Source organism: Apium graveolens, chromosome 11 (genome assembly GCF_009905375.1).
Source record: "Apium graveolens cultivar Ventura chromosome 11, ASM990537v1, whole genome shotgun sequence".
NCBI lineage: Eukaryota > Viridiplantae > Streptophyta > Magnoliopsida > Apiales > Apiaceae > Apium > Apium graveolens.
Window position 1 is genome coordinate 193631721 of NC_133657.1, and position 14762 is coordinate 193646482.

The following is a 14762-nucleotide window of genomic DNA, read 5'->3' on the forward strand; positions in this document are numbered from 1 at the left end:
AATTTAGCCTTACTAATTACAACCGAATAAATACAACCGTATTTATATACAACTGTATACGGTTGAGTTTAGGTGTACTCCTAAATTCAACCGCACTCGGTCGAATTTAGCCTTTCCAAAAAATGGAGGGAATTTTCCCGTCAACGAATTTTGTACTAAATTCAATCGATTTCGGTCGAATTATTTTTAAAAAGAGCGGAAAATTTCTGGAAAAAAATATAATAAAATTTACAAGAAATTTATATTTTAGTTCTTGCAAAAAAATATTATTATGATAGTTAGATATTTATCGTTCAATTAATAATTATAATTTCAGTTTTAATTTATTTTGTATTTGTTTTAAATTATAATCCAACCATACGGATATGAAAATTGTCAAAAAAAAAGTTCACGGAAAAATGTAAGTAGTTTGAATATTTAAATTTTAACCATTTTGACATCCGTACAGTTGGATCATTCATTAATATTTTTAAAAATATCGAAACATCAATATGGGATTAAACACTAGTTAGAAGTACTGGTCAATTTACTAGTTGACTGTTAAAAAAGTAAACCAAATATATTTATTTTTTTCTAAAATTTTTGTCATATCACAAAAATATATAGATCTTGACATCCGTACGGTTGGATCATTCATTAATATTTTTAAAAATATCTAAATATCAATATGAGATTAAACACTAGTTAGAAGTACTGGTCAAGCTCCTCTTTGACTCTTAAAAAGGCAAACCAAATATATTTCTTTTTTTCTAAATTTTTTGTCATATCAATAAAATATATAAATCTTGACATTCGTACGGTTAGATCATTCATTAATATTTTTAAAAATATCGAATCATCAATATGGGATTAAATACTAGTTAGAAGTACGGGTCAAATTACTAGTTGACGGTTAAAAAAGAAAACCAAATATATTTATTTTTTCTAAAATTTTTGTCATATCACTGAAATATATAGATCTTGACATCCGTATGGTTGGATCATTCAGTAATATTTTTAAAAATATCGAATCATCAATATGAGATTAAACACTAGTTAGAGGTACTCGTCAAACTACTCTTTGACTATTAAAAAGGCAAACCAAAATATTTATTTTTTTCCAAAATTATTATCATATCACTAAAATATACAGATCTTAACATCTGTACGGTTGGATCATTCATTAATATTTTTAAAAATATCGAAACATCAATATGAGATTAAACACTAATTACAAGTACCGGTCAAACTACTCTTTGACTATTAAAAAGGCGAACCAAATATATTTATTTTTTTCCAAATTTTTTGTCATATCACAAAAATATACTGATTTTTGTCCCAAACTGATGTTTGGAGTTTTTTTTAAAATATTTATAAAATGTGGTATTTATGATAAAATCGATCCAAATAATGAATTAAATTTTTTCTTAAAACATTGAATTCTCAAAAATAAATTTTAAAATTTAGAATATAATAATCTTTGTAAGGAAAATATTAATTAATATTTATGTCCGGTAAAAATTATCAAATTATATAATAATAATAATAATAATAAAATTGACACTACTAAATTCGACGGATCGAGGTTGTATTTAGAGCCACGTCAGCGATCTCCGTGAATTATATCTAACGGACCAAATTCAACTACTATCACAACAATCCAACGGTTGAAATTACATTTTATAAAAAATATTTACACACATAAACAAAACAAAATTATATATAAAGAAACTAACCCTAAACCCCCCACCCCCTACCTTACTCGTTCCAGCCCCCCCGCCTCCCCTTTCCCTCACGCCGCACCTCCCTCCCCCTTCCCTGTTTTTTTCCGGTCAACCTACCTCCCCCTCCCCTGTTTTTTTCCGGTCAACCTACCTCCCGCTCCCCTGTTTTTTTTTCTTTCTGTTTTTATAGTATGTTGTACACTTCATCCTAGCTTCATAATAGTACTAAAAGTATATCTCGAAAATGGGATTTCAGCTTCTACTGAAGGAAGTACAGGAACCCATCTTTTTCAAAGTTGGAGTTTCTCGATTCAAGGTTGGTGTGCTGAAAACGGTGAATTGTTGCTTGTCTATCAGTTTATGCCTTAATGAAAGTCTTGATAATCTGTTGTATCCAGATTCTGAACCCATTTGGTGCCGTCCCAGATGGCAAAATGTGGATGGTTGTGTTGTTTGTAGCTCAAGTGTTCGAGTTAATGCCTCAGAGAGTGAAAAAGATGGAAATAGTTATATAACATATATAATCTGAGTTCATAATAAAATGGTTACACATATATAATATTGCTGTTGGTTTGGCCTCTGTTTTGACTGATTTGCATTAAGAATGTGAACAACAAGTGATTCACAGAGACATAAAGACTAGTAACAGTATGATGGATGCAAATTTTAATGCCAGGCTCGAAGATTTTGGGTTGGCAAGGCTGATGGATCATGACAAGAGCCCCGTCTTTCGAAAATGGGATTTAGTTGAGTTTAAGGCTGCCGGAAACTGGACGGGTTTTAGGAAGCTCGCCGAAATCCGGATATTTTCCGGTTTCCGGCTAGTTTTTTTTTGAAATTTATGTGCGTAAATACAATCGTATTCGGTAGTATTTAGAATCCTATTTTCGACCAGATACTGTTGAATTGAATAACTGGGCGGGCTTTTTGAATTTTGTCATAAAATTTAATTGTTTGGGCGGGACATTCAAATTTTATCCGAAAAATTAAATTTGACCGGAAACGGTTGTATTTAGCCGGTTGTATTTAAGCGGTTGTATTTAGCCGGTTGTATTTAGTCGGTCGTATTTAGTACTAAATACAACCGGTTTACTAAATATTACTCGAGCAAATACAACCGGTCCAAAAACCGGTCGTATTTAGCTAAATACAACCGAAAACGGTTGAATTTAGCTAAATACAACCGGTTTTAAACCAGTTGTATTTAGCCGTTTTTCTTGTAGTGAAAAGGGAGCCACTATTATTTAAAGATAAATGTTTGTTGCACAAAATTTAATACAAAATTTTGTACAAAATGACATGTGTAATGAGCCCTCTGTGTTCATGCCATGCCAATAACCCCAATTAAACATCCCATCAATTGTTTTGTACCTGGTGCTACTCTTATTTAAAACCATTAAAATGTTAAAAAGGCCGGTAGCAAATACAAAGTACTCATAAACTAGAAATGCAGCATGATGAACACTAATGACCACATCAATATCAGTGGGCATGGCTTCTTCAAAGTAATTCTCATATTGATCCATTTAACGTATTCCGATTTCATCAAATATATCGAAAACTTTCTTCAACAGAGCTTGGTGAATCTGTCCCCCCTCGCGCTCTCGATTGATCAGTTAAAAGAATACATTTATCATGTGACCGGAATGAAAACCAAGAAAATATTTAAATGAAAAGAACTTACCAGAGACGATACTATAGCAGACCGCACTTTAACTTTCACATCCTTATCCACCAGAAACTAAAGTAAAACTTTCAACAATATTAAATCTATCTTTCCACAATCATTGCTTCATCTTAATGCATCAGAACTGTAACATCAGAAAATAACACACTTCCAAGAAAATGAACGGCAGGAATGTGTACGAATCAACTGCTGAAAATAGAAGAGCAAAACTAATAGTTACCAGATCCCGGAAGCAATTGATTGCAACATCATTAAGGGTAGGAACGGACCTCCGCGCAATGAAGTATTTATCAAGATAATGAATGAAACTAGAAAACCACTTGATCATAACTATATAGTTTGTCCATCTATTCACAAGCTCTCTCAACATCAACTCACCATGCTTCTCCAGCAAAGAAGGCAGTACCTAAATCAGAATCCAACATATAAAAATTAGGTATATAAATAGATGCCAATATGTAACCCCCTTGTTAGGCACTGGCCATTACAGTTGTAAAAAACTGATCAAGACACAAAGGCGTGATCCTTTAAACTGAAAAGGCAGTCATATAATACAATTGGAATTGCAGCATCGGCGCATGGGAGAATTAAAAATTCATTCAAAGGCAACCTCCTCAAGTTATATTTACCTCCATGAAGAGGTAATTCCTATGTTACCCGGACTGAGGTATGGGTGTGCAACACTAGTGCAGATCCAAGTGCCGAGTTATTACTATTAAAATATTTAGGATTCTTAAAAATGCATCTAAGATTGGATACGGATGCAGCGACTCGCATTTAAGCAAAAAGTAGGTAATATTTAACATTAGTGTATTACAACTCTTTGAAGTTCTGTTACCACATTTTATTCAATTTTGGATTCCTCAATAAGTCAAAAATCTTATAGAAGTTTGTATTCAATTAATTGCATTAAGGATCACTCAACAAAAACAGGTTAAGGAAACCTTAGCAACATGAGTCTATTGATTCGGTATTAAACTGCAAAATCCTCAATAAGTCAAGAATTTTATAGAAGTTTGTATTCAATTAATAGCATTAAGGATCACGCAACAAAAACAGGTTAAGGAAACCTTAGCTACATGAGCCTATTGATTTGGTATTCAACTGCAAAATCAATGTTTCTTGTGCAGTACTGATTTAAAAAGAGAAATAACTTAATCTCCAAAATAATGATTGTTTAAAAACTTCTGACATACAACAAATACATTGCATTATGGTTACAATTACAAACATGCACTTCTAAAAAAAACTTAGCTTCTCACAAAACAGATATACTCCAACTCTATAGTTAAAAATACAAGCACTATACCCACAACAAATGAGCATTATCAAAGTAATTAGTCTTACAGTTGAAGTTATGTGCTCCTCGAACACCTCACGATATTTGTCATACAGCTGTCAAGAATAATCACGTGGAGGGTTCTGCGTACACATTCCATAGACAGTACTGTACACACCGAAAACAGTAACACATCAGTTCATTTCCATTGACACGTAACAAACACTTAAAATAACCAAGTAGGTATCGACAAAACAGACCTGTAAAGCTTCATATACTCCTCAGAGTTAAACTGAGGCTCGGTTTGGTCTTCGAGAATCTTCTTAAACTTAGTGATCCCTTCCTCAATAATTTCCCATCCATTGTCCAAATCGATAGTCTTCTTCTCATTCATCTCGACCACCTAGCTAAACATCGTTTCAACAAACTCTTTCTTACTCAACTTATCAAACACAATTCGATCAGAAAATCACAATTTTATAAACTCTAATTATCGCAACCGAAGCATCTCAACTATTACACAATAAAGAAACACGCGCAACAAAATCAATTAAAATTTCTAAACAATCGTGTAAGTAATAAACATAACCTAAAAAAAGTAATTATCGAAGAGTTCCTCAAACGTAACGTAAGACAGGGGAGGTAGAAGTGTGTAACGTTTCCCTTTTCCAAAAACAAACATGTGCTCCCTCCAGCGTCTCCTTATAGGTATTGTTTTGATTTTTATATAGAAAAATTAATGAATCATTTTAAACAATTGAAAAATATATATTTGATATATTTTATAATAATGTAAGTTTTCAAATTTATTTAATAATAAATTAATTATAATTTACAATTAAAATATGATAAGAATAATTATAAACATCAAAACATGAAATATAATATGAATAATATGAGACTGAAGAAATAACGTTTTATTTTTAAATAGGTGCGTACGAATGCAAATGGACTATCTACTGTGTACGAGGACTAGAAATTATGATCATAATCCTTTTTGACACGAATGATAGTAAGTTTTAATAAGAAATTGTTTTCATAGATAATGATAAAAAAGGAGCCAGTATTTAAAATGATTAAAGTACTCAAATCCTAGAAAGACAGAAAAGGCCATGTTTCTATTTAATTAATATTAACATAGGTCGAAAATGGTGTTACAATAGAAATGGGTCACTAATTTTCAATAAAACAGAAGGTTAATTGAGGCTAGTTATTCACACGAATATATTACTCGCATCAACTTTTCATTTTCGGTCTCATTTAATTTGAATTCTAAAAAATCCTTTAAAATCTGACAAGATTCAATAGGAATTAAAAAAAAAAGTTTTTAAAAATCTGGGGTATTCAATTTAGATTTAAAAAGTTCATTAAAATATGGTAGTATTCAATTTGGATTTTAAACAATACATTAAAATATGGCGATATTCAAAAATTCATGGATTTTTTTGTATATTATAAAAATATAGAATTTGATGTATTTGCTAGTGTATTTTATGTTTTCAGAAATTTTAGCAAATTTCAAGAGATTTGGATGAATTTGCAGAAATCACTACTCAAATTAGCATATGAGATTTTTAGTTTCAAAATCTAACATAGATGTGATTGTGGTACATAGATGGGATTGTGGCAGCTATGATAGTTAAGTTTCGTGATGCAATATTTTTTGAGAAAGTGTTCCATATGAAGACTGGTATAACTTTGGATAATTCTGAAGATGATCTCACTCACACATTAAGTTATTTTGCTGATCATGTGGAAAAGATGACAAATGTGGGGGCGGATTAGACGCCCTCAAACTCGGGGTTAGGTATTAGGACCCACATCACTGATATACTAATTATATTATAGCAGCATAAAAAAATTAAACCCCTAAAGCTACAAGGATTTAACATGATAAAGTATGAGACGAGATTACAACTACCAACCTGAAATAATATTATTATTACAACCTTTTTATTAATCATTTAAAATACGATTCCAACTTGGAATCTCCAGATAACCCAAAATATCTGACCCATCTAGTACATTCTTACCAACTAACATCGCTTCCTCATACAACATCTACCAGGTCTGGCACCTGAAATCTGACTGTACCGAAAGGACCGCCAGGAAAACTCTTACGAGAAGTGCGCCTAACTCTGGCCATCTTCTTGTTTAACTGTCAAGGTTAGATCAACACAAATAAATGAGCTAAACGGCTCAACAAGTAACTAATAAACAGTTCCAATATCAAAACAATAACGACATTCTTCTATTAGATAAACTAGGTGGCCGTATTTAACAATATCTAGGAAAAGTGTTTCAAGAGATGTTTTAACGCTTTCAAAATTCAAGTTTTGTATATCAACATTTCTCAAGATCAAATGATAGGTTTCTCAAATATATTCTCACAACTGTAAGAAGTTCGATTCAAGCTTTATAAATTGAATATTCAAAATAGAATGACAAGGTTCTCAAATAGACTCTCAAAACTTCAAGGAATTCAATTCTAACTTGTTTATCCAATATTCAGAATGGTATATGTAATATTCCGTAATTTTTAGAATTCAATTAATAATTTGATAATAGAATAAGAGAATTAGAAGTGTTAAAATTAGATAAATTGGATTAGGCTAATGGGCCTAAAATTTGGATCGGATTCTAATATGGATAATTTGCAGGTTAAAATATAGAGTTTTGTATCGTTCGTAGGGATTTTAGGTACGAAATTCAGCAATTTTGTAAAATTCGTAGAAAATTCATCGTAAGTCAAAATTTAGTGACCCTGGACTTTTCGGAGAGGACTTTTCGTTCTCTAGAACTTTTGTGGTTTATGTTTTTGAAGATAACATCGTTTAGAGGGTCAAAAAGGTTAATTTCAGATCTGGTCAGGCTTTGAGGTAAATACTTTTTGACTTACTTTTATTTTCGGAAAAGTTTTGATACTCTGATTTTCGAATTTCGTATAAGATATAAGAATTCTGTTTCGAACTGTATAAGAAATAAGATACGAGAATCTTTTGAAACCTAGTCTCGACATTTTCGAACCCGTTCATAATTTACGCTATAGTTCTGGAACTAGCCTTAGATACCCTTAGTACGCGCACAAGTGTGCAACTTTAGATACCTATTAAGGGCGCATAATTATTGAACTTTAGATGCCGACCACGGGAAAAGTATGGTAAATAAGAATAAAAATAAGAATTAGATGTCGGCTACTGGCAAAGTGTGGCCATAGATCAAGACTGTGGTATTTATAAGAATTATCGTTTCATTTTTTTCGTTCTGTTTTACTCTATTCCAATCTGTTATAAAATCTACTCTGTTCCATTTTAAATTATGAATTTTTAAAATATAAAACTTTGGGTTGGATTTATATTAGAAAATATTTTATAAAATTATTATTGTTTTGAGAAAAATCTTTTTATTAAGAACACCCATTGTTTTTCAGTTAAATAGTTAGTCAATTTGTACTAAAGCTCACCTTTTTCAATTTCAGGTTTTGCCTAAGAGTTCGGGTTGGATAGCATTGGTGTTCGAGGATCGTAGGATTGGAGTATATTGATTTTTCGACCGCTTCCGTTAGCTGCACTTTTGTAATAGTCACCATTGTAATAAAATTTTAGAGTAATAATTATATTTTGTATTAGTTTTGATTTAGAATTAATGGTACAAGAAGAATCTGTATATGGTGCAGGGGCACCATCGTCAATTCACACATAAATCTGATTTTTCTTTTTCTTTTACTAATTTTTAATGCTTTAAATAATTAAAACAATTAACTAATATAAAAATGATTTATAGGATATGAAAATAACACCATTATTATTTTTAAAATAAAGAATAAGAAATTAGCTCTCTCCCCATATTTATAAAATAATTTTTGAACACACTTAATATTTTCTAGGAATTTTACAAATAAATCTCTAATAGTAGAAATAAATTTTGGAATTCTCTATTTTAATTTAATAAATTTCTTTATATGCAATTGAATTGATAGAGAAGTAATAAATATTTTAAAGTCAGTCCTTAGAATTTGTTTAATCTAATTAATAGGTAAGATAATAAATATTTAGAATATATTTAAAAAATACATTTTTCTCAACTAACTTAAATCATAATTTTCAATTTAAATTTAAAGTTCAAACCAATTATATAAACGAGTATATACATTCCAATAAAAGATAATAAATATCTAGAAGTCAATCTTATTTTGAATTTATTTAAACCGATTTTACCTTTTTCTCAACCAACTTAAATCATAAAGGAAAACCCCTATGAATTCCAGAATCGTCTGAAAATGAATTATCTATTTTTTTTAGATCTACTCTATTTTAATTTAATAAAATAAAATTTCATTACATACATTTGAATTAATAGTGAAGATAATAAATATTTAAAAGTCAATCATATTTAGAATTTATTTAATCGAATTAATAGTAAGATTATAAATATTTTGAAATCAATCCTATATAGAATATATTTAAATGAATTTTACATTGTTCTCAACTAACTTAAATCATAGTTTCCTTTTGAAGTTCAAACATATTATATAAAAGGGTATATAAAGTCGAATTAATAGGAAAGATAATAAATATTTATAAGTCAATCTTATTTAGAATTTGTTTAAACCTATTTTAATTTTTTCTCAACTAACTTAAATTGTAAATTAATATTTAAATTTTAAGTTCAAACCTATTTTATAAAGGAGTATTCCGGATATATATATTTATATATATATATAGTAAGAGTGAGTAAAGTTCTATGGAGTCCACCTTTTAATTGGAGTCCTCGGAGTCCATATATGTTCTGCAAGTAAAATATAGCTTAAAATATTGCAAAACATTTTATTTTTCAACAAACATCACTATTCTATTAAAAATCTTGTATATTGCATACATTTTACAAGCAAAACATTGCAAAAATATATTATTCTACAAAATATGTTTAGTTTGCAGAACATAAATGTTCATGTTGGAGAACATATTGCAGAACATATATATTGTACTGTAAATATATGAGATTTGCATGATTTTGTTGAAGTTATGCTATTTGTGTAACATGTTCTGCAAAATAACACGTTTTACAATAGATTTTATTTGCAGAACGTAGATGGACTCCGAAGATTCCGACAAAAAGGTGGACTCCATAAACTCAGCCCAGAGTGAGTAAACCTATTTTATTTTTCGTGATTATTTTTTTGCAATTTTTTATAAATATTGTATATCAATTTTGTGGTGTTGTTAGAGTTTTATATGTATATAACTTGAATATTATAATTGTCTTTCTTTTAGTCAAAACCGTCCAAACCAATTTTTATGGTATCAGGGTTGACCAAGAATTCTCTAAATCACCCAATATAATGCATATCATTTTTATAGGAAATGAAATTTGTATAAATCATTTGAATTTTCATGTAGACAAAGTTTATAAAGTATTATATATATCAAGAGAAAGATATGGAACACTTATTTTTTATAAAATAACAACCTTTTATTATTAAATTAAATTTACATAAAATTGATAGACTTAATTTTCTTAAAAACTTATTTTTTTTCAAATATTTATCTAATTCAATTATGAAAGATTTTATTTTCTTTTTAAGTTCCCAAATTTTATGTAAAGAAATACTCAAGTTACATATTCAAACATAAAAGGTACAACAAAAAAATAAGATTTTATACTAAAACATTTAATTAAAACTTTAGGTTAACATTCAAAATAATTATAAAAAGATCTTTTGCAAACGTTGATTTGCAATTTTTTTGTGCAATTACTATATTTATGCATATTTTTAGTCCTAATTTTTTTGTTACAACGTGCGTCGGCCTAACAAAAGATGATACAAATCGGTATGATTGTTGTCAGCTTAAAAAAACATGATATTAATTGATATCATAAAGAAAAATGTATATAATTATATTATATATAATTAATTTCATCTCACTGAATAATTCTGTCTCGACAAACTTTTGGAGGAATTTTAAAAAATCACGCTTTGATCCAATTAACCTCGACCTACGATAAATCGAGACGGGCTGTCCGAACTACCAATTAATCGGATTCAACCGACTTTTAGAAAAATGCCTACAACAAATGATCATTAACAAATTAATTGGTCTTACATTTGAAGTGATGTGTTCCTCGAACACCTGACAGTATTTGTGATACAGCCGTCGATAATAATCATGTGGAGGGTTCTGCGTACACATCGCATAGATAGTACTGTACACACCAAAAACAATAATATATTTATTTCGTCACATCATTTCCATCCGAGAAATAACAAACACTTAAAATAGAAACTAGATTTCAAGAAAACATACTTATAAATCTCCATATAGTCCTCTGAGCTAAACCGAGGCTCGGCTTGACCTTCGAGAAACTTCTTCAACTTAGTGATCCTTTTCTGAATAATTTCTCATCCATTTTCGAAATAGATAATATCCCGCTGATTCATCATATCCATGACTACCTAAACATGTTTCAACAAACTCATCAAACTCAACTTATCAAATATATAGTATCATAATTTAATAAAACCTAACTACCGCAACCAAAACACCTCACCAATTACACAGTAAAAAAAACACAATCTGCAAATCTGCAAATATAAATCCTAAAACTATATTCTTTCTAGAAAAATAGTTGCTACCTAAGCTCTTATCAATATAACCGGCATAACTTCCACCGATCTTTTCGGGGGAGAATACCAAATTTATTAATTGTTTTATTTCTTTTTCTTTCAATGATCTCCATTTTGGGGAGGATTTATACCTATGTTATTTATTTGTTTGTTTTGTTTTGTTAGATCTAAATCATCGTAACTTCGGATTTTTCATCTTCGATTTAAGTCGAGATTACTGGCATCGAGAGTGTACCGATTATTTATTATTGTGGTTTCATTTTTTAGATCTAAAATTTTTAGTTGTACTTCCATTTCATAACTAGCTCTATTACCCGTGCAAGGCACAGGTTAGCTCTATTTTGACAAAACTTATTGGTGATTTTCCTGTACTCATTTATGATATTTGTGTGTTACTAATACGATACTTTGTGGTTCAAGTTAGAACGATTAATGCGGCGATGAATATACTTAAATTTATAAGTTAATCACCTGATAATAAGCTGACTAAGTAGATCTTTTACAATAATCAGTATTAGTGGAGTGTTATTTGATCGCCCTTCTTACAACGTTTCTCAAAGAACATGACGTTGTCTTAATGAACGATATACAACAATTGGTATAGCCTGAAACCATTCTGTTAAGGTCGATAATCTATTGTTAATCATCTAATACTGAGTTGAGTAAGTAGATGTATTTTAATAGTCAGTAGTATTGGAGTGTTGTTTGATGATCAATATTCTTACTATATTTCTCAAAGAATTTAGTGTTGTTTCCGTGAAAGACACACAAAGCTGGTTGTAGTTTGAAAATATTGTAGTAACGGAGATTACATATTGATAATCACCTAAAAACACTTGATTAATTAGATGGTTTACAATGATTAGTAGTGCTAAACTATTGTTACATCCAACCTTCTTACCATGCTTTTTAAAGACATTGTTGGGGTCTTACCGAATCTCAGATAACAATTATGTACCGTTGTTTGATATAGGTCTCAGACAGCATCTCGATACTCAACAATATTTGAGGGTCTCAGATAACTGGCATAAATCGTTGTTACATCCTATTTTCCTTATAGTGTTATATTATATCGCTAATGTAGATTTCAGAGTGTAGCATTATAAATGAAAATAGTGCTTTACTATTAAGTCAGTGATTTATTTCTATGGAGGCTATTAAACTACGAAGGTTGAAACATAAAATAGCATGATTAATAAAGTATAGTTCACTACTAATATATTATCGAAAAAGTATTATTTAATGTGTGAATGTCTATGATTAAATTTATTAATAAAATTCTATATAAATTAAAAAAATGATCATAATCATATTGTTGTGCACAAGTATAAAGTTAGTATATCGAAATTAGTTAATCACTCAAGTCTCTATGATTAATAAATTATTACTTATTATTATTATCAAAAAATTATATATTTAATGTATGCATGTCTGATTCTAAATTTGATTTTAACATTCTATGTAAATTAAAAAAAATAATTATAATCATATTGGCGTACATGGAGTAAGTATATTGAAATGTGCTAATTATCCAAATCTTGAATCATTTTATTTTATATAAATATTAAAAAAATTGATAATAGAATTTTATGTAAATTACAAAAATAATTATAATCATGTTGTCATTTCAAGAGATTCATCATTTTTTTTATATTTACGTCATATTACACTATCAGCAATAGTGATTGATTCCCTCGTTCAATTCATGGGCATACTCTAAAGACTACAACACATATAATATGATTATGAGTATAAGTGATTCCAGGATTATATATTCATAAATACTATTTAATGTTCACATTTTTGCAAAAATTACCGGTTGATAAAAAAAGATCATTAGCTCTTATTATAAGATTGTGATTAAATTTACATACGTTTTGACATAAAAAATAATCTCCTTCAATTCTTTAATTTTAAATCTATTTTTTTATGATCTCCTCTTGTTCTTGTTGATGACTAAAAGAGAACTGAGTTGGTTTTATATCGCCCAACCCGTGAATTTTTTTCTCCCGTCGGGATAAACAGAACTATTTGGTTATAATATAATACATATATAAATTATACGTTAGTTTTAATGACCAAAAATTGATCAACTATAAATTTGAATTAAACTTAGTATATCGAAACCGGTTAATTAGCCAAGTCTCGAATTATTTAATTTTATATAAGTACTAAAATAAATGGTAAATTTAATATAGGTTGAGACACCCAATATAAATAAATAGTCATCTAGTTCAATAGTTAATGTTATTAAAAAGTAAATAAGTGAACCTATAACTAAGTTGGTTGATGTTAGTAATTTAAACGTATATATATTGGGCTTAATTCCCAATGACGACAATAATTCTAAATAATTATCTGAATTCGGGCGTAAAATTTTAATTTCGAAATAAAAGTAAATTATCATCTAGCTCAATAATTAATGTTATTAAAAAATAAAAAAGTGAGCATCTAGGTAATGTTGTTAGTAGTAATCTCGTTGTAACCCACATGTATAAAGTTGATATATCAACATGAGTTAATCACCCAAATCTTTAATCATTTATCTTATATTAATTTAAAAATAAATATTAAGTTATATATACGCTGAGCACAACAATTTTTTTTACTAAAATATAATAATAATTTCGCTGTAGCCCACGGGTATAAATTTTATATATTAAAATGAGCTAGTTACCCATATCTCGAATTATTTTGTTTTATATGACTATTATATTTAATATTAAAATATATATAGGTCGAACACAACAAATAATATTAATAATCCCGCTATAACTTACAGGTTTAAAGTTATTATATCAACAAAAGTTAATCACATTAATCCAAAAGCATTGCATATTTCAATACTAAATAAATATTAGATTAAATATAAGCCCAGTTACACATGATTATATCAAGATCCAATATTAAATATAGCTCAATTGGTTAAGGACTCTAATTTCATGGTAGAGGTCATGGGTTTGAAACTCTTTAATAACATTATTTTTATAAAACTTAAAAATAAACTGGGGTAAAATAGTAATTTCACATGAATAAAATATTTCCCCAAAACTTGATGCTGCAGTATTATATATAAAATAGATTTAGTATTGTTTGCCCTCCATGTTGAGAAGGTGTTTGTTCTTTGAGTGTTGACTTTGATTTGGTGATAAATATTTGTATGAGATTGTATTTAAGATCAATAGTTCAAATGGATTATAATGAACCATTTACTTTTTTTTTTGGTTATTAATTACATCCGCACATATCAATTGTTGAACTACTAACATCCTGAAAAGAAGGACAAGAGCGCAATCACTGACCTCTTATTGGCAAGTGGGTACTTATAAATATATCATCTTTAATATTTTATTTGATTGTTTATGTGTGAATACTGATATTTTGATCCATCTTATATTTTCTTGACTCGATCAACTTTATAGATGTTGTACGTTTATTAATAATTGAAGCATTTTCATTTATATACCA

The 14762-nt window shown here is 28.9% G+C and overlaps 1 pseudogene; it reads right to left on the minus strand.

Annotated features, from left to right (window-relative positions):
- Window positions 1-3508: 3508 nt before the first annotated feature.
- On the minus strand, window positions 3509-6815 carry LOC141696378 (cullin-1-like; annotated as a pseudogene).
- Window positions 6816-14762: the final 7947 nt, after the last annotated feature.